Raw genomic sequence first — 20,957 nt, forward strand, 5'->3', positions numbered from 1 at the left:
TATTTGACAAGTTTTATAAAGTTTTCAACCATAGTATATTTTTCTAAAGTTTTGGGGCCAAACTGTAAAAATAGTTCATTGTAGTAGTTACTGTAGAAAACGGCGATCCGATATCTCGATAACGGCGATCCAACATCTTGAAAACGGCGATCCGACAATTTGAAAATTCAGCCCAACGGTCATATTGATCAGTTAAACGGCAATCCGACATCTAGTTAACGGTGATCCGACAGTGAGCAGAAAGTCAATAACGACTAGTTTCCAGCTCCAACTATAAATAAGCTCAATCAAATTCAAACAACAATTATTCCAACAATTGTCATTGAGCAAATTATTGAGCATACAACTTTCTTTGAGCTTTAAATTCTTGTATTGATCTCACTTACACTTTATATCTTCATTTGTAATCAAACACATTTTGTGAGAGAGATTTATTTTTGTAATATTTTTGAAAAACAAATTGAGAGGTTGTAAGTGTTGGGATACACTTGGGATAAGAGATTGGGGATAATCTCTTTATGTAAAGGTTTATTGACACCTTGGAAGTCAATTGTAAGAGCGGTTTAAGCCTTCGAGGCTTGCTTAGTGGAATCCTCAAGCCCGGTGAGCTTGGAGGCGTGGACGTAGGCACGATTAGCCAAACCATGTAAAAATTACGTGTTTGATTTCTCTTCCCTTACTCTTTTATTATCTTGCTAGATTAAATTTATTATTTTTCATTTCATTAAGGCAAAAGATTTAATTGTTGTGTGGTTTGCTTAGCTAAATTTTTAATAACCCAATTCACCCCCCCCCCCTCTTTGGTTGCGTAGATAGTATTTCATAATTTGTTTCAAGTCTTCAATTGCTCAATGCAATGAGTTAGAGGGAGTTTTTATTTTTGTTCAATAATTTTTAGATTTTCGGATTTATAGTTCTTATGGGGAGTTTATCTTTTTATTGCTCTTGATTTTATGCTTAATGTTGCCTTTCTATTTGTTAATCAATAAAATTAGCATATTATTACCATGGTTTATTTACATGAACTAACATGCTAATTGCCAATTATTTTGGTTAGTTCCTTGTTATTGTTTATGCTTGTTTCATATTCATATTTTAGCACCAACTTTCATGAAAGACTAGTGTTGGATTGCTTTTGCCACAAGAATGCCAAATGGGGAGATTGATAAGTCTATTATTTATAGTGTTGGCATCTTATGGCAAGTCTAGTTAAATTGAAATTTTATTTATTGCATATCTTATAATAGGGATTAATTTATTAATTCCCTAATTTAGTGAGATTCCAATTTATTAGGAATATTTGTTTTCTAATTTAATTCGATGTCTAATTTAGCAAGTCAATTAATGATGGGATTCTATAATTGGAGCATGAGATCTATTTAGAGCAAGAAATTGGCTCAAACAGGAAGTTCATTAAATGCTCTAGATATATTTTGGAAGACCAGTAAGGCAAGAAGATCAAATTTATTCCTATTAAGATTCATAAGAATTATAAGAAGAAAGAAAATCTTATTTTGAAATAATCCAAGTCTTTTAAGATTTTCTATTTTTGTGAAACATAATGCCTATATAAAGAGAGGTATTTCACAATTGAAGTTACACAACACAGAGTATAAAGCATAAAAACAAAATTCGGTCTCCTCCCTAGAGAATCTGGATTTGGCACACAATGTTGTGTTGATTTGTTTTCTTATCTTCTTTTCATCTTTGTGGAGAGTTTATGTGGATCTTAAATCAATAGACATTGAAAAATTGAAGAATTACTATTGATCACTTTGCGAAGTGCCTTGAGGATCGTGGATCAAAAGGGGTAGTAATTATTCAGGAGAAGCAGATTCAGTCTAAGGTTGAGTAAATTGTACGGTGATAAAATGTTAGTGAAAATCTTAAGTTTGGTAAATCCATAAGTTGTAACATCTCAACTTAGTGAATTTCTTTTCATCTGGGCGTGGCCTCGTGGATATAGGATTGATTAGTCCGAACCACGTAAAAATCTCCATTTCATTTATTTTCTACAATTTATTGTGTTTTTGGAGAATTAATATTTTTTATGCAGATGAATGGTAACCGTGAACAATAATAGTGAATGGTAACGGTGAACAGTATTTCTGAAAATTAATTAAATTGTTAATTTTAGATTTTAATTGCCTACATCTATTTACGATATGTCTAAATTCCTTTCACGAGGAATTTCATATTTAGCAACAGTATATCCTAGCTGGTCAACAGTACATTCTCTCCGCACTTAGTTTCCCTCCATCCGAGTCATCATCTCAACCACCTCAATAGATTTTATTTATGTTCTTATGCATTTCGCACAAACATTTATGCACTCATTTTATGATTTGATGACATATTTTGATGATTGGATTGCATGGTTGGTTATGATTGTCTTTTAAATATGTTGTTTTGATACTTGATGATTATATAAGTGTTGGTTGTTGGATTAATAAAGATTTTGAGTTGGTTTGCAGTTGAGATGATTTATGATATTTTGGAAGTGTTATTAACAATATTTATATTGTAAGATATGGTTGCTGTTAGAGGGAGGTTCTACCGAAATTTTCGCTCAAACAACATAGGTAATACCTATACTTATCTCTCTATTCCATTCTGTTCTTTTCTTTTTTATGATGAAGGGGGAGATATTGTGATTTTGACTAATTGCTTAAAAACATTTTGGTTAAAAATTGATTAAATTACGGGGAGCTTATATTTAGAGGGAGTAAAATTTTGTTATCTTTCTCTATAATACTTATAAGGTTTGGCATCAACAAAAAAGGGGAGAATGTTAACTTGTATATTTCCATAATGATGATTTTGATGATAACAAACAAATTTTACAAAAGGGGAGAATGTTAACATGTATGTTTCCATAATGATGATTTTGATGATAATAAACACGTTTTAAATTGATTAAGTTTGAAGAAGCGTTTAATCAAATAAAAATACTTAGGTTGCATAATGATTTGAGCATAAAATAACTTTCTGGAAGCAAACGGATTCCTATTAACTCAGAAAATGACTAACCGATTACCTTGAGGCAAGATTTCATTAATTGAGTATGAAATTGCCTAACCGTTAATGGGAAAATGGCTAACCGACATCGCACAAAACTAGAGTTTAGTTTCTGGATGCTAACAACAGACCATTTATCAAAAAACAGTAAGCCAACAACTTATTGCAGGTCACTGGACATTTACGGCAAATTGACTTCTAGAAAATGATGATCCGACAATTTGAAATTATGGCATAACAATCACTTGCTCAAGTCAACACGGTGATCTAATTATGTGCTGAAAGTCAATAACAATTAGTTTTCAACTCCAACTATAAAAAGGCTTAATCAAATTCAACTTAGAATGGGATTTCACAAATATTATTGAGCTTGCTATTGAGTATTCAATCTCTCTTGAGCTTTAAACTTGTCATTGTTTCATTAAATCACACTTTGAGCTTTCATTTGTGAACACATACATTGTGTAAGGGAACTCTTTATAAACTTTAATTTAAAATCAAAGTTGAGTGATTGTACACTTCCACTTCCACTCCCATTTCCACCTAGTTTACACTTGTGCATTGTAAAACTCATAAAGGAGTCAACAAATTTTTCACCATTTCTTTCATCTCACCACATTTGGCATCATGCTTGCCATATAATTTCTCAAACCAATGTGTTGAGAAAAATAAACACAATTAATAAAAGCTAAAGTAAATTCAGTATCATATATCAAAAGTATAACAAAGATTTGATGCCACCTTTAAGAAAAAAAGAAAATGCCAATGTTGCAACATAAAAGTCTTCAGAAACTTGATTATGCAACAAGCACCCTCTCGATCATTATTCAAAATTTGCCCTCCCTTGTCTCGTTCCCACCCTCTTTTTCATGGAAATAAGCATAATAAAGCTTATAAGTGCCATTTGATCAAATGTTGACTTAAATTTCAATATCATATTCAGCATAAAATATATAGGATTTAACTTGCTAAGACAATCCAAAATCACACTTCCTCGGTAATTATTGTTCTCTTGTTGCACATGAATTTGAATTTCTTACATCCTAGTGGTGGAAGATCTCGCATACTTCACAGCATTCCAAACTATACTTTGCTCCATTTCACTCAAACCTTCAGTAACGATCAAATTCACTATATGTGCATAACAACAAACATGCAAATAACTCTCATTCAATACTATGGCATTATCCCTCCAATTCCTTTCTCTATTAGTCAAATACCAAAAAGCACCCTTATTTGCACTTGTATTGCCAATAGTCATGGTAAACACTCACTCTATGCCCTAATTAATTAAATATTTTTCAAGTTCCTTACAAATTTTCTCTGATGTATGATCGTTTACAGTGTTAAACTGATAATCCCTTTATGTAAATTTCATTTTTTGTCAATAAAATGAGTTATGATGACCATGTAGCTAGTTTTTGTAATGGAAGTCCAAAAATATTAGTGGTCAAAGACATCTTTGCTTATTTCAAACCAATAAGTTTTCCTACTTAGCCTTTTCCTCCACATACATATCAAGAGTGTCCTTAATGATGGTTCTTCGTGAGAGAAGAAGATATCTAAGAGACATCAAACTATAAAAATGCTTAAATACTAGATTTCCCACAACAGAAAAAGGTAATTTATCAAGAACAATCATTTTCACAGTTGTTCGTCTGCAAGCATCTTAACTAAATTCCCTTGCTAAAAGTTCATCACTAGCAACATCTTGAGTTAAAGCTATTTGATCTTTCTAAAAGCCCTTGCACTTTTTACACTTTTATTGGTACTGAGTTTTGAAAGTGCTAATCCCGCACCTTACTAACCCGCATTCAAATTCTTGATCGCAGTAGTTGCATTTGCAATTGTTATTATTATCTGAAAGTCTAGTGCAATGTTGGCACACTGTTGATCTTGGAGCCATTTTTTCCTTGGTAGTGGTGGTTAGGATGATGAAGACCTTTTACTCTTGTTTCCATTGGTGACTAATGTTGGTGAATCATTTCATTATCATCAACTTTATGGTCAAAATAATTAGCATCACATTGAAGGTTGTCTTGAACTCTTGAATAATTAGACATCTAAAATGAAGAAATAAGCAATCTTGATTTATTTAACAATTTGTTTAAATGAAAAAATTGTTCACAAACAGATCATAATTTACTTTTAATTCAACTACAGGAACAAATTACTTAAACTAGTAATATGCGTGTATATCTTATGGCAATGAAAAACACAAAAATTAACTTTATTTTTTATTTTTTTCCTACATGGCTTGTATTTGTTTACAATTGCAAGATTTTGGCTAATGGAAGTATAAATATCAAATTATGTGATTAGTTATCCATTTCAATATTTCATTGCCAAGAATGCACTTTAACCAAATAAAAACATGATCTTAAATAATATAATAAAATAAATATATAGTAATTTCACTTACAATTTAATTAAGTTTAAGAGTATTTTGCCTAATCAAATATCAATTACAAATCACAAAAATAAAACCAACCAACGACCAGGCATATTAAAATTGAACTAGTTGCTAACAGTGGATGAAATGAACTCAACTCGTTTTTTACTTGTAAAAATTAAATTAATCAAAGCGTAAATCTAGTTGCTAATTTGTTATTACAAATTACAAAAATTGAGTTCGACTTAGTGTTGCTCACCTTGACTAGTGAGATAGTAACGATGGAAAGAGGCCGCAACAGCTAGTAAGATGAATGAGGTGACCAGCGGCAACCGGCGAAGATAAAGTAGACAAGAGGCGGCTGACTCATGAGTGATGGGTGCTGGCAACGATGACTGCAGACAAGCGGCAGCTGACTCGTAAGTGATGGGTGCTGGCGAAGATGGCAGTCAAGCAGCAGTTGAAGGTTTTAGTAAAACTATAAGTGATGAGAGTGAGACCTTGATTGATGAGTCTGTGATTGTGAGAGGCTGATGGTGAGAGGTTGACCGTGCGTAAAGGATGAGTCTGTGGACGACATCGAGCTGTCGGCATGACCATGAGATGCTGCGCAGGCGCGCGCCCGCGCGCGAGAGAGAGAAAGAGAGAGAGAGAGAGAGAGATTGTTGTGCGTAAGTGATTTGTGCATGAGAGAGAGAGACTGTTGTGCGTGAGTGATTTGTTCATGAGAGAGATTGCTGCCAACTTGAGGTTAAAAATTTAAGTATTTAAAATTGATTTTTGGTTTCATATTTTGAATTAAATAATTTTTTAATCGAATTGATGCGAACCAATCGGTTTATCAGTTTGGTTTAGTTTTGAGCCGAATCAAACACAAACCAATTAGTTAGCTTATTTTTGAACTATTTGATTTTTGCCTTCTGAACTTAACCATATGCCCACCCTTGTTTAAGGACTCTCAAGAAAGCTCTAATACCATTCAAAAAACTTGAGGACAAATCAGAAAGTGACAAATAGAACTTTTATTATTTCTTAACGGTTCAGAGGCCTATTTATACAAGATTTTCAGTAACTTAAAAGGAAAATTTTACAAGCTCATATTTTTATCACATTTTCAACATGTGTATGACATAATATCCTTTGTTACTGCCATATGTGCATGTTGTAATAGCCTTTGTTTTTCGTCATCCATGCATTTCATAACAGAATTGATCCCTGCCATTTGTGTATGTCATGGTGGTCCTAATCCTTTGCTCTTATTAATGGCTCAATGGTTTATTTATACAAATTTTCAATAACATAATAAAAAAATAATCAAACAATATAAATGAAGGATTTATCTTTTAAATTTCATGCACATAATATTCTTTATACTTCTCCTTCATGTTTAACATGATGGTCTTATTATTGCCACATGCGCATACTATAATGGTTTGGATTCTTGTCATCCACCCATCACATAATGGAATTGAATTTTTCCATAGATGTATGCCATGGTGGCCTTGATCCTTTCGCTTTTATTATTTCTCAATGCCTCAAAAGCGTGCTTGTCAGAAAATTGTAAAAATGAAAAATGCACTACTATTTGAACATTGTTCATACAAGATTTTCAATTACATAATTGAAAAATAATTAAACATTACAAATGAAGGATTCATCTTCTACATTTACAAGCAAATAATAATCTTGATACTTTCATATTTGTATGACGTAATGGCCTTGATTATTTTCATACGTACTCTCATAATGGACTTGATTCTTACTATTCTTAAGTCATATAATGATCTTAATTCTTTCCATTTTTGTATGGGATGGCCAAAACAAGGAAAGACTTGATGATTCGATCCTAGTTCAATGCGGCCTACACTCTTAAAAAATTTAGAATTTGGATTTAAAAAAATTGAAGCACTTATCCAGGTTCGGATCTAGAATCAACTGAACTTTGATTTTCAAACCCAAACGCACATTTGTTTTATAGTTTTTTTTTTAGTTTTAAACTAATGATTCAAAAGAGAATAAGAAAAAAAACATAAACTATCAAAACAGCCATCAATTGAGAATGAGAATACTTCTCATTTATAAACTTTAAATTGAGAAGAAAGAACCATCTTTCTTTGGAGGCAACAAAGTAGGGACTGCAAAAGGACTAAGACTTTCATGAATAAATCCTTTTTTTAGTAGCTCTTCCACTTGAAGTCTCAATTCCTCATATTCTATAATGAGGTCGATTCGATAATGTAGAACTAAGTACAAAATCAATTTAGTGTTGTATATTCCTGAGAGGTGGCAAACCTTGTGGTAGCTCTTTTGGGAACAAATCTTGGAATTCCTCTAGTATAGGTGTCACAGACTGAGCTACATTCAAATTACTGTGGTTTATCTTTCTAATAAAATGTGGACAATCTTTTACTTTGTTAAAACATCTACAAACTACTTTTTACTTAACTCTTGTTTGAGAATAATCTCTTTATTAGGTGGAAGAACAATCTTAATGTCATTAAACATAAAGATATAGTTATTCTTTTCTCATCATGGGCCACGTTTTAATCATACTAACAAGGTCTACCCAATAATAGATGACAAGCATCCATAGGCCATTATATCACACCAAACTTGGTCTTTGTAAATTGATCTAATGGATAAAGAAGCTAAACAACGTTCAGATACTGTTACTTGATTTCCATTCTTCTGCCAACTTAGCTTGTACGGAGTTTGGTAAGTTTAGTTTTTAAACTTAATTTACTTACAGCTTCTTCTAAAATAATATTCTCACAATTGCCTTAATTTATGACCAAATTTTTCCTCAATTGTTCAAGTAGTCTGAAAAAAAATTTGACATAACTACATGTCTTTGCCTTGTCCTATATAAGTGAAGAATGCTCAATTTATTATCAATATTGGCCCTCTATCACCGTGTTCATCAACTGATTGTATATTGCCACTAGTATCAAAAGTTGGCTCTTTAATGGACTCTTTAGTTCTTCCTCTTGGTGCTATTCACTTTCTTCAGTGCCTATGAATAAGATTTCACCATGATTTCCTCCCTTTTACACTCTGTCATTCGGTGCCTATTTTTCCCACAATAGAAGCAATGTAATCTCGAGCATGAGCATTAGGTCTTATTGCTTTGACCACTTTCACTAAGTTTACTAGTATTACTTGGAGGATCTAGAAGAGTGAATTTTAAAATTGGGAAGTCGATTTGCATTATTATGAACAACATTATGAGAACCCCAAAAGTCACTAGTATGACAACTAAATTGCTTCTCCAACTATAAAGCCTATTGGTGTGCTTTTAAGATAGAGTATGGATCAAGTAAATTTAGCTGGTCTTTAAATTGCGATCGTAGGACCCGAATGTAATGGACAACCTATTGTTCTTCTATCTCTATTAAGTTATTGCGTGTTACCAACTAATGGAATTCTTTGGTACAATCATCTACTAATTGATTGTATTGTCTTAAATTTTGTGACTATTAGTATTTATTGGTATAATAGTTTAAAAGAATTGTAAGTCAAAAATGCACTACACAAGTGCTTTTTCAACTTTTTTCATGAGTCAATCTTTTCTTTACCTTTACCTTATCCTTGTTAGTTTTGTTAATTGCCATCAAGCTGCTACCCTTTTGCGAAATCGAGATGTAATCAGCGAAAGTAGTTTACTATTGAGAACTTTTTATATATTCAAAAACTTCTTCAACAACACTAACCCAATCCGATAAGTTTTCTAGCTGGCCATTTCCTTGGAATTCAAGAATGTCAAATCTTAATCGAAGTCCATATCTTCCATCGTCAGTAAATTAAGTTCTATGTTGATGTCCGGAGAATGAATTAGGAAATCTTTCACTTGATTTGTCTTTGCATTTTGGTAACAATGATGTTTGGCAAGTAGTAACTTTACCATTTGTGCAAATAAAAAAATCAATCTTGGCAATCATGCTAGCCACGACATCATCTCTAGGAACATCATCTTGGTTATAAATTGCTACATGAGGGGCATATTGCACATGAGTTTTTCTTGGAGGCATGTTTTTAATATGGTAGGGTTAACTAAAATTTTTAATACGGTAATTAAAAAACTTTAGGTTACCTGCGTCGATGGTTAGAAATCAAGCAACGAGACATGAATACGTATAAAAGATTTAAGGTCGGCGAGTATGATGGTTGTGGTGGTTTATCCAAAAAGGTATTGGTTTGGTCAAAAATTTAAAATAAGCAGCAATGGTTTGCATTGGCTTCGATTTTGACAAACGATTCATCGATTGACAGTGGTGAATGGTTAGAAAGGTTGTGTTAATGGAGAGGAGTTAATTGGTGGTGGTGTTGGATAAATCTCTGCAAAAGTTGATGAATGATGGTGGCAGAAATAAAGGCTTTGATGGTTGTTTTCCAACAATCTGTAGCTAATTGATATTGGTTATTGCTTGGGGTTTGATAGCTGTCTCTTTCTGGTACTAATGATGGTAGAGATCGACAGAAATGGGATGAAAATTTGACGCTACTGGCTGTAGACAGTGGTCGACAGAGGCTGAAATTTCTTCTTTTTTTTTTTGGGGGAAACTAAATGAGACTGGGGAATTAAAAAAGAGAGAAATGGTTGGTGTTGTAGACAGTTAAGAACCAAACTTTCAGCTTTGCTAATATTATGTTGATTCTTGAGAAATTCTAAATAAAGGAACGATCTAAAATTTATGTTGATTTAAAAGAATAATGTGAATTTAAGGGATTAAGACTCATTAATTCGCAGAATACCGAGAATTAACTAAACTAAAAAATTCACACAGAATTTTAAAAATTGAAAATATTATTGAACTCAAATTTACCTTCAAAGGCTACAAGAGAGAGTTTTTTGTACTATTAGTAATTATCCTAAACCATAAAATAAAAATAAAAACTCCTAAACTATTAAGATAAAGAACAATAAACTTTAGACAATAAGAAAACTAATTTAAATAGGATAGGAATTTGTAATCTACGTCACTAATACCATGGCCCCATAGAATAATTTTTTTACGAAATTGAGATTATCTTATGAGCCAATGATAAGGTAGTCCTAGTACTCTTAAGAGTACGAAACATAGGATTAAAATAAAATTTGAAAAAAATATAATACAATCCCCCTTTTAAATTTCCAACCAAATGCACCCCTAGTAAATTGGTTAATATCTAGGTGCGGCCATGGATGTAAATTGTCATCGAAACCTCATAAAAGACCTATAAATGCTTTATTTTTCATAATTATATTATTTATATTTAAATTAATTAGTTTAGTTAATTTAGGGCAATAGTCGACCTACATCAACAAAATAAATCTAAATTTTCTTAACAAATTTGTATGTATATTATATCCCTACAATATATTCTGATGTCTAGTCCAAGATATTTATCTTGAATGCCCTCACATGTATGTCCTACATCAACCATCTCACTTGTAGAAATCTCATCCTTGAGCTATGACTATCAGAAGATGGATAAATGGAAACCCTTCACGAAACTTAAATAAGCCTAATGTTAAAGGCATTAGAAATGTGCCAATCAAGTGGCAGCCGCAAACAAATAGGCACTGTCATTGATTTTCTAAATGCGTATTTTGTGTGGATTTAGATCCTTTCCTAATTTAAGCCCTCATGATCTTTTATAGATCTTATGACACCTTTATTTTATTGTTAGTGTATAATTAAGATTTAACAACATTTTCTTTTTAATTTATTAACCATCAATCACGTTAATAAAATATGCTCAGAATAAGATCAAATCATGAGAGGATCCTAATCCATTTTGTGTCTCTAAAATCCAAAGAACATAAAGTAAAGTTTGGAAACAATCGCGAGCAGACCCTTACCTTCTTTGTAGGAAAAAAGTTTGGATGAGGATATTTAAAGAGTGATATGACAAACTTAATTGACGATTGCAATGTGCACAACTAGTTTGTAGCCTCTACTACGAACAGATTAATTAGCTGGATATTAAAAAGAGAGTTTTAAGTAATTTATTTGGTACATAAGCTTATTGCTTTTTAGCTCTCTATCTTACATCAGGATGACAATTGCATGTTTGCATCCTATTAATACAGTTTTCTCTTACATCTTGATATTTTGAGTTGTCGTACTAAGCCATAGACTATCCTAAATTATTTTAAACCATGAGTTATGGTTATGTCTTGCTTCTTCGATGTGGCTCCCCTTGGCTATGAAGCACTAAAAATTTTGTAGTATATGATCGGATAAATGTTCATGTAGTCCCTATATTTTGAGTTAAGTGCTTGTTTAGTCCTTATATTTTAAAAATGTTTTAAGACATCCTCGTTGTTGAATTTGTGACACTCATGCCTTTTTTTTTTTTACAATTATACCCTTTCAATAATATTGTTGGGGACATTAATTAATTTATCAAAAAAAAGTTAACAAAAAAATTAATCCCAAAAGTAAAATAAAAAAACGTAAACTTTTTTGTTATTATTTTACTTTTAGGATTAACTTGGCAAATTAATTTTTTATAAATAATTATTAGCAAGATTATTGCAAATTTATCAAACATTGCTTTAAAATTGTAGTAAGGTTATTATTATAAAAGCAAAGGAAATATAAGGGCATGAGTATCACATATTCAACAATAAAAATATCTTGAGGTATTTTTCAAAATATACGAATTAAATGAACACTTAACCAAAATATAAGCATTAAATAAACATTTACCCTATATGATCTAATGAATTATTGGTTAGTCTGAGCCCTTGTATAGCTTCTTCAAGGGGAAGCATCGTTTATATGAATATTCGTTTTAGACCCTTCATAAACATCATGAAATAATGATAACAATATTCTCTCCTTTTATCCCGAACGTAATATTTTGTTTGCTCAAAAATACTTCGTAGGTTGAGCAATGTCAACATGTTCATGAAACATTTTACAAATCCAAACAGTACTTTATACACCTGCTTTCATAAGGCTTTAAATTTTTTAGTAAGCCGAGTCTGCAGTTTTAGATACACTTGTACAGCTCCAAAATCGATCGAATTATCATACTTGCGCTAACGGGTCCATACGGATTTGAGTTGGCTCAAGTTTCCGGGGCAATTTACGTTAGCTTGTACATTTACTTTTCTGCATAAGCATTTGTGAGTGATGGGCTACCCATTGTGGATGGGGCCAGGGCCTGGTCTACATTGGTCTTGTGCGAATTAATGCTTGATTTTGTCGAAGTGTGGTTCCAGCATTTTGCTAACATCTCAGTCTTCAAAATTTTCTACCTAATTTCTGCGAGCACATTAACTTTCTCATATCATTGGAACAAATTTCAGATATGACGTTTGACTATCACATTTGGTTTTAATTAGTTTTCAAGTGACATTCAAGTGTTTTTTCTTCTCTTTCTTTTTTCTTTTTTTCCAATTTCTTTCTGGATAAACATTATTGGACTATTGGAACAAATCTAATACAGAGACTTTGCATGTAAATATGGCAATAAATACTGCCTCCTGCCTTCAATTTTAGTGCATTTTTTCCATGCACTCGACTTGGCAAATTCTAGTCAAAGAGATAGGCTTTTTGAAGGAATATGTGCGGATTCGATTGGTTCGGTTTTGGAAAAGAATCAAAATATTTAAGAAAAAAAAAAGGCTTAACATAAAATAAAACCAAACCGGAATTAAATCGAAACCCAGCCGTTCAATTTAGGTTCAATTTTTCTATTCCATTATTGTTATTTTTATTTATTTATTTTTCAGTCACTAATAGAATGACACATGTCCAATTTTATAAAGTTATTAAATGTTTTTCTTTTTCAATTCGGTTTTCAATTTCAAAGTTATGAACTGAAACCAAATAGAAAAATCAATTCTCACAAAAAATTAAACTTGTCATTTTTTTATTAAAAAATAACCCAACTAAACAAGTGATTTTCAGTTCAATTCTAGTTTTGTCCACCTCAAATATTTCCATTGCTGTTATTAGAATCATCTATATATTTTTTATTACCATTTTTTTTACAGGCTCACTTTCCCATTGGAATAATTTCAAAATATATAAATGATATCTTATTGTAAAGACATGTCTAACTAATTGTACCTTATAGCAAATAATGGTGTAGTATGCACCCTTTCATAGTGCGGGATGCACCCTTTCATGGTGTCAAATCATTTGAAATGTTGATGGTTCAATTTGGACAATCGATTAAAATCAAATATTGATCCAATAGCCGTGAATAAAGAGATATCATGAAAGGCGACAACCCAAAAAATGGTACAAGTATATCTATAAATAGAGATCATGTTTAAGCCATTTAGATATGAAGAAAATGATCCTGCACCATTTTTTTCTCAACCGTCTTTGCTAGAACGAGTTTCATCATATAACTGAAGGACAACATTTGTCCATGAGGTTTCTAAAAACGCAACCTTTGAGCAGTAAAATTAAAACGGATGGCGGAAGCTCTATAAACATCGGATCGGCTTCATTCAAAAATGAAAATCAAGAGGAAAGATTGAAGTTTAATTACTTCACTTGTAGTTTCAATAACAACTTCGTGGGGTAGGAGAAAATGACTGAAAATGGCAAGGTACGAAAATTGTCCAGGAAATAGACAACTACACGAACAACTTTTGTTTTAGCACGATTTGAGATCCTTAAAGCACCCCAATTGTGATGCCCCTAATTATTCCACACTTATAAATGTTCCAGGAGTTCATAGGATTTAGAATCACCAAATTACGTTCAGAAATGAGAGAGATAATGAAGAAACATGAATGCTAGTTCATAATCATTCATTCCACCAAATAAAGCCACCATTATCTTTTCAATAATGGCACCGAACATTATTATGAGCTAGACCCACCCATTAAGCCATTCTTTATTGAATGTGATCTTATCACTTCAATAATTTAATTAATTAAATTAATTTTGAATAAATAAATCACTAAATTAATTAATTTTGTCTTTAATTAATTAAGCCCATTTTGATCAAATCAAATGGTTAATTGTGGGATTCTTTTGTGACATGTTCTTATGCCCTTTTCATAATCCATATTAGGTCCAATAAAAGCCCAAAATTCTAAACGCAAAATTGGTCTAGAAGTCCATAATCATTATGAACCGAAACATGTCCAATATGGTCATTTTACGTGCTCGATCTTATATATAATGTTTGATTGAGGATTTATGAAAGTTACTTTGTTCGTTAAACTATTTATGGAACATCTAAATTTCTATCTTAAATCATATTTAAGATATATTTATATATATTCATTCTTAATAAATTATAATATAAATATTGATTTTCCTAAAATTAAGAAATTTAACTTCTCATTTTCTGGTAACTCCCTTTTTTATTTCTATTAGGTGAGTGACTTTTTAGGTTCTTTATTATAAGGTAGTAGAACTATTTTAATGATAAATCTTTGTTCATTAAATGATGCTAAACTCTTTAGTCATCAATTAGAACTTTTCTAATTACCTTAAGATGCATTGCTAATACGCTTTACCAATAATGATCTTAAGGTTTCTACAAGTCATGAGTGACACCTAGTAGTATTTCACAACCATCCAAATAACAAGAATTGTTCGATCTATAGAATCTATTCCATTGTTTCTCTATGTTTTGGTCTCTTCATCATCCATGGCCAAGGATTTCTCGTGCCAATTCATATTATCTTACAGAGACATCATTTTTGTATATTACAAAGTGATGAATATCATATTGGTCATACACTTGTCTCCATACATAGCCAACCATGACAGCTATTGCTAGATCTCTTCCTTGATTAGGAATCAATGCTTATGATTTCACATATCAGAAATGTCTATGTACAAGATATTTGTGATGCCTCGGGTCTAAAGACCATATGATTTTGGGTGTTAATGGCTTATTATATTTGGTCAAGTTTAGTAAACTCGTTCTCGCAACAAGTACCTATATGTTTGACTTGACATCTCATGTCAATGATATGAAACTCACCATTCATTTTAGTATCACATACCATAAATGAGTCATAACACATACTAGTGTTTATAAGAATTTATGACGTTCAATCATAAATCTACCACTAGGAACTATTTTAGAAGCATAGTACAAATTATACATGTTTCATATTCTCGACAAACTCGAGAATGTGTTCCTTAACTATTTTACTTCTTGGACTATATTCATTAAATTAATTTATGAATGTTGATAACTTTGTCATTTTATAAATATCAAAATGCTATTCAAATACAATAATTCCCTAAAAACAAACACCATTTGATTGGCCTTTAGGGCATATTACTAACAATAACATCTATATTTTATATATCGAATACCTAATATATTGTTTATTACAAAAATAATATATGGGTAAACTTCACTGTGTCCCCTACTAAAGTAACTATCTTCAAAATACCCCTCAAAGATATGAAAATATCACTCTACCTCCCAATTACTGTGATCTCCCTATTAAAGTTAACGTTTAAAGGGCAAAATCGTATTTGAACAAATACCATAGCAAGCATTAGCCTAAAGGAATGTAACTAATAGCATAGTTATATGACATATCAAATCAAGATAGCTTTTCAACTACCCTTAATTTTTTTATAATTTTATATAGGGTATAATATAATAAGTTATTTTCATTATTTTAAATGGGAAAATATATTAGTGGTTAAATGTAGAAACAGCAAAGAATTCTTTTCTCTTGGCGCGAACCATCGTCTTTTAACCATGTAGAGAGAGAAACTTTGAAACAGAGCATCATCATATTCGTCATAAACAATGCATTTTTGTTCGAAATAGTACCAAAAAAGTGACAATTGGAGAGAGGCTCTGCTAGTAACAACAACCTTAGGATGGCAGAGGTAAGGAATTTTTTTAATTTAGTTATTTACATTACAATGGATTTAGCAAAAATTTTTTTAAATGTAGGATAGTTTTAAGTAAAAAAATAATCTATACATATGAAAAAGTTGTGTTATTGTTGTTATTATTTGAAGAAAAATGGGTTTAAACCATAGTTCTTAGTGAATTGGGGCTTTCTATTTTCATTGTACCATTAACAAAATTTATAGTATTTCCTTTAGAAATGAGGGTTGAAGACAAAAAAAAAAAAAAGCATATATATTTTTATGAATTATCGATTTATATTCCCTTGAGTGGTTGTTTACCAAACGTAACTAAGAAATTGTGTTATTAATATATAACCTATGGGCATGTTTGTTACATTGCATTATGGGGTATTAAATATTATTCACATTAAAAAAATACCAACCCTATGTTTGGAGCAAATTTCCAAGGGATTAAAGTGGGTGGTGCCTCATTAGCTTGCTTGCCTCTTTTTTTTTTTTTTTTTGCTTTTGTTTTATAATAATAATAATAATAAATAAATATAACTATTTAATTTAATATAATATTATATAATGTTAATTTTTATTTTACATTATAATTATTAATATAAATTAATAAAGTTATAATATTATTATTCAATAATATTATATTAATTTTAATTTGTAATATTATTTTTTTTGCCTTATAATTTATTAATAAATTTATAACTTAATATAACTAATAATAAATATTTAAATTTGAATAATATTAATTTAAAATTATTAATAATATATAAAATATTGATATAATATAACATATAATTTAAATTAATCACAAAAAATTAATACAGTACAATGCAACACCAAACATAGCATAATTAAAAATTAATACAGTACAGTATAGCATCAAACATTATACAGCATTATTATAATACAGTGCTAATACAATACAACATAATATAATATACCAGCATTAAAATAATGCAATACAACATAATACAATACAGTGTGCCAAACGCACCCTATGTGTTTTAGTGATGGATATTTTTGTTTTGTTTTTCATTTTATGATAACATTCCTATATTGGTATTGTTATTGATATTTGGTACGGATGCTTTTGTCATGGAAGAGGAACTTTGAGGGCGAAAGGCTTTGTCAATTTTCTTAGTAAAACTTTTGAAGTTGGCCTCATTTGTTAACATGTATGTTTTCATAATGATGATTTTTATGATAACAAACACGTTTAAAAATTAATTAAGTTTGAAAAAATCTTTAATCGGATCAAAATACTTAAGCTATATAATGAATTGAGAAAAGAATAATTTTTTGGAAATAAACAAATTCTTGTTTACTCAGAAAACGGCTAATTGATTACATTGAAGCAAGATTACAACCTCTCTGGATGAAATCGGTTAACTATTAGAGGGTAAACGGCTAACCAATATCTTGTAAAAAGTGAAGTTCAGTTTCTGGATGAAAATGGCTAATCATTTAGGAGAAAACGACTAACCGATATCCAACAGATTTGAAGTTTAGTTTCTAGACGCTAACAGTAAACCAACTTCTAGAAAACGGTATCCCGATAACTTTCCTGCAAGTCTCTGGACACTAATGGCAATCCAACATCAATAAAACGATGATTCGACAATTTGAAATTATAAGCATAACAATTACTTGCTCAAGTTAAAATGGTGATTCGACATTGGCTAATGGTGATCTGATTAAGTGCAGAAAGTTAATAATGACTAGTTTTCAGCTCTAACTATAAAATGGCTCAATCAAATTCAAATTCTAACAGGATTCTACAATTATCATTGAGCTTGCTATTGAGTATATAATCTTTCTTGAGCATTAAACTTGTGATTGTTTCATTAAATCACATTTTGAACTTTCATTTGTAAACATATACATTGTGTAAGGGAAAACTTATTTGTAATCTTTATTTTTGAGTGATTGTAAGTGTGATAAACACTTGGGTTACTAGATTTTGGATAATCTCTTATTGTAAAAGTTGATTGACACATGTAAAGTTAATTGTAAAAGTTCTTGAAGCCTTGGAGGCTTAAAAAATGGAATTCTCAAGCATAGTGAGCTTGGAGGTATGGACGTAGGTAAGAATTGGCCAAACCACGTAAAACTCTCTGTGTTCGAATCTCTCTTCCTTATCTTTTTTATATTTTGATTGCTTTGTTTATTATTGTTTTGAATTTGTTTTATATTTGCATTAATTTTTATTCAAAAACTGCAGAATTTTTAGAAACTCAATTCACCCCTTCTTAGGTTGCACAACTAGTATTTAATCATTGACCCTAACTTTCTAAATAGGATTTTTCTTATCAATGCTGCAATGCAAAGAATGGTTGGGAGCAACAATTATAGAGATGAGAGATTTAGAAAAAGAAGATCTTTAAACACAAACCACAACTGAAGTTGAACTACAGCAGAAGTTAAACCTGAAACACAAACCACAACTCAACCAACGACTGCAATAGAACCTGAAGTTGAAACACAAACCAAAACTCAACCGACCATTGTAGTAAAATCTGAAGTTGAAACTCAAAACACAACACAACCTACCATTGTAGCAGAACTTGAACTTGAAACAAAAATCACAACTCAACCCACCACTGTAGCAGAACATGAACTCGAAACACAAGTCACAAATCAAACCACCATCTTCAAGTCCATACCACGTCTCGATCCTACACATGAACTCCCACCTAAAGTTGAACCTGATATTCAAACTATAGAAAAAATACTAAAGAAGTTGAAGGTACCAGTCAGCAATAATATACAACTTAGAGTGTTTGATCCATTTATCACACTTACAAAAAGGGATATAGATAAAACGTTCTCAAATTTTAAAATAGTCACAACAGAACTACTACTGTAGTTTGACCAAACCTTATTCTTAATACCAACAACAACACCATCTCATTTTGACAAAAGCCCATTACTAATGCCTATATTTAGCTGATGGTGACCCAAAAAAAAGTGCTAATGAAGGTGAGACTGACTTTTTTACACCTTTGAGAGCATAGTGATTACTAACTTGATGTTTATGTTGCTAATTGATAAGAAAGATGTTGAGGCTGCTGATCCACCACTATCCCAATTCTTAAAAAGTATTCTATTCCATAGGTCCAGAAGGTTAATAACTCCATATTCTCAACTATAAGTACCAAATAAAGAAGCACAATATATGTGCCCACTAAGAATTTACCATCAAAGGTTATGCAAACTAAACTTTTTTAAAAAAATGGGAAAATGTTAGAAAGTCACATGTTATTGTCATCCCTTCATACATTCAACGTAACAAGAGAAAAGTTGTTGTTGTCTAAATTAGAGCTTCTCAAAGGATTACAAATCAAACGAAGTCTTATTCTATGGATGTAAAAGCTCATAAGAGGGTTGTAAAGAAGAAAAGAAAAACTAACTTTATAGATTCAGAACAACTCATGAGCAGGCCCAAGCCAAGTAAGAAGTGCAAATCAACCAACAATGATGATGGTGTTGGTCCATCAAAATAGGCAAAAGAAGATTATGAGTAGCTACCAGCTAAGGAAATTGATTTCCATATCTGGTTTGAATTAAAAGATGACATGTGTGGAGCCACAAGAGCATATATGAGTCAGCCTGAACACAAAGCTTAAAATGAAGAAGATGATGACTTACTCAAAATAAAGAAGATGATGACTTACTTCATGATATGAAAGTGATAACAGTGACTATGGACCATTTTCAGACTCAAAGGATAAGCATCCATTTAGTATATGTCTCAGGCATTGGGTGGGCAAATGTTCAACAATGGTACAGAACCAATAGAATTTAGAGAATGAATAGTGTTCAAGAATTTCAAAGCATTTGCATGAGCTTCGAAGGATTTCTGTATTCAAGAGAGTTTGAGGGGTTGGAGTATCAAGTTCAAGAGAAAAAAGGATTTTGTGTGGTTGTTATGCAGATAAGTGCCCATTTTACAGTATATGCAGTACTTTAGAATAGGGGCAAGTGCTTTCAGATTCGGTCTTTGTGCAACATACACGCTTGCAAAGGCTTTGATGACAATCCTAAGGTAACTAAAGCTTGGATAGCAAGAAAGTACCGCAATAAAGTGCTTGTTGATCCAAGAATAGGTATAGACATGCTTACAGATTATATGAAGAAAATGTATAGGGTAATTGTTGCTCCACAAAAGGTTTACAAGGCAAAAAGAAGAATTTTAAAATCAATTGCTGGTGGTGACCATTTTGACAACTTCAATTCAATATGAGATTATGTAAATATCATCAAACAAGAAATGTCAGGCACATTGGCCTTGCTAAAGTGATAAGGCATGACACACATATTGATAAGTGTAGGTTTTAAAGGTTTATGGTCAACTTCCCAAGCCTCAGAAATGGGTTCAAGCAAGGTTTTGGCTATTCATTGGGCTTGACGGCTGTCACTTAAAGGGGCTATTTGAAGGTGTGTTATTATCAGTTGTAAGTTAGGATGCAAATCAAGGTGTATTTCCCATTATTATTTATGTTTATGAATCTGAAAATACTTAAAGTTGGACTTGGTTTTTAAGCCACTTGCAAGAGTATTTAGTTGTTGATAGGCAGTTGACATTTAATACTAACATGCAAAAAGGAGTACTTAATGTAGTTTATTTGGAATTTATTAAAAAACAAAACAGATTATGTGTAAGACGTGTTTGCAAACTCAAGACAATATTCCCTCAAGTGGAGTTAAGAGATGAGTTTTAGAGGGCAATCAGA

Source organism: Citrus clementina, unplaced genomic scaffold, assembly GCF_000493195.1.
Source record: "Citrus clementina cultivar Clemenules unplaced genomic scaffold, Citrus_clementina_v1.0 scaffold_4, whole genome shotgun sequence".
NCBI classification, from domain to species: domain Eukaryota; kingdom Viridiplantae; phylum Streptophyta; class Magnoliopsida; order Sapindales; family Rutaceae; genus Citrus; species Citrus x clementina.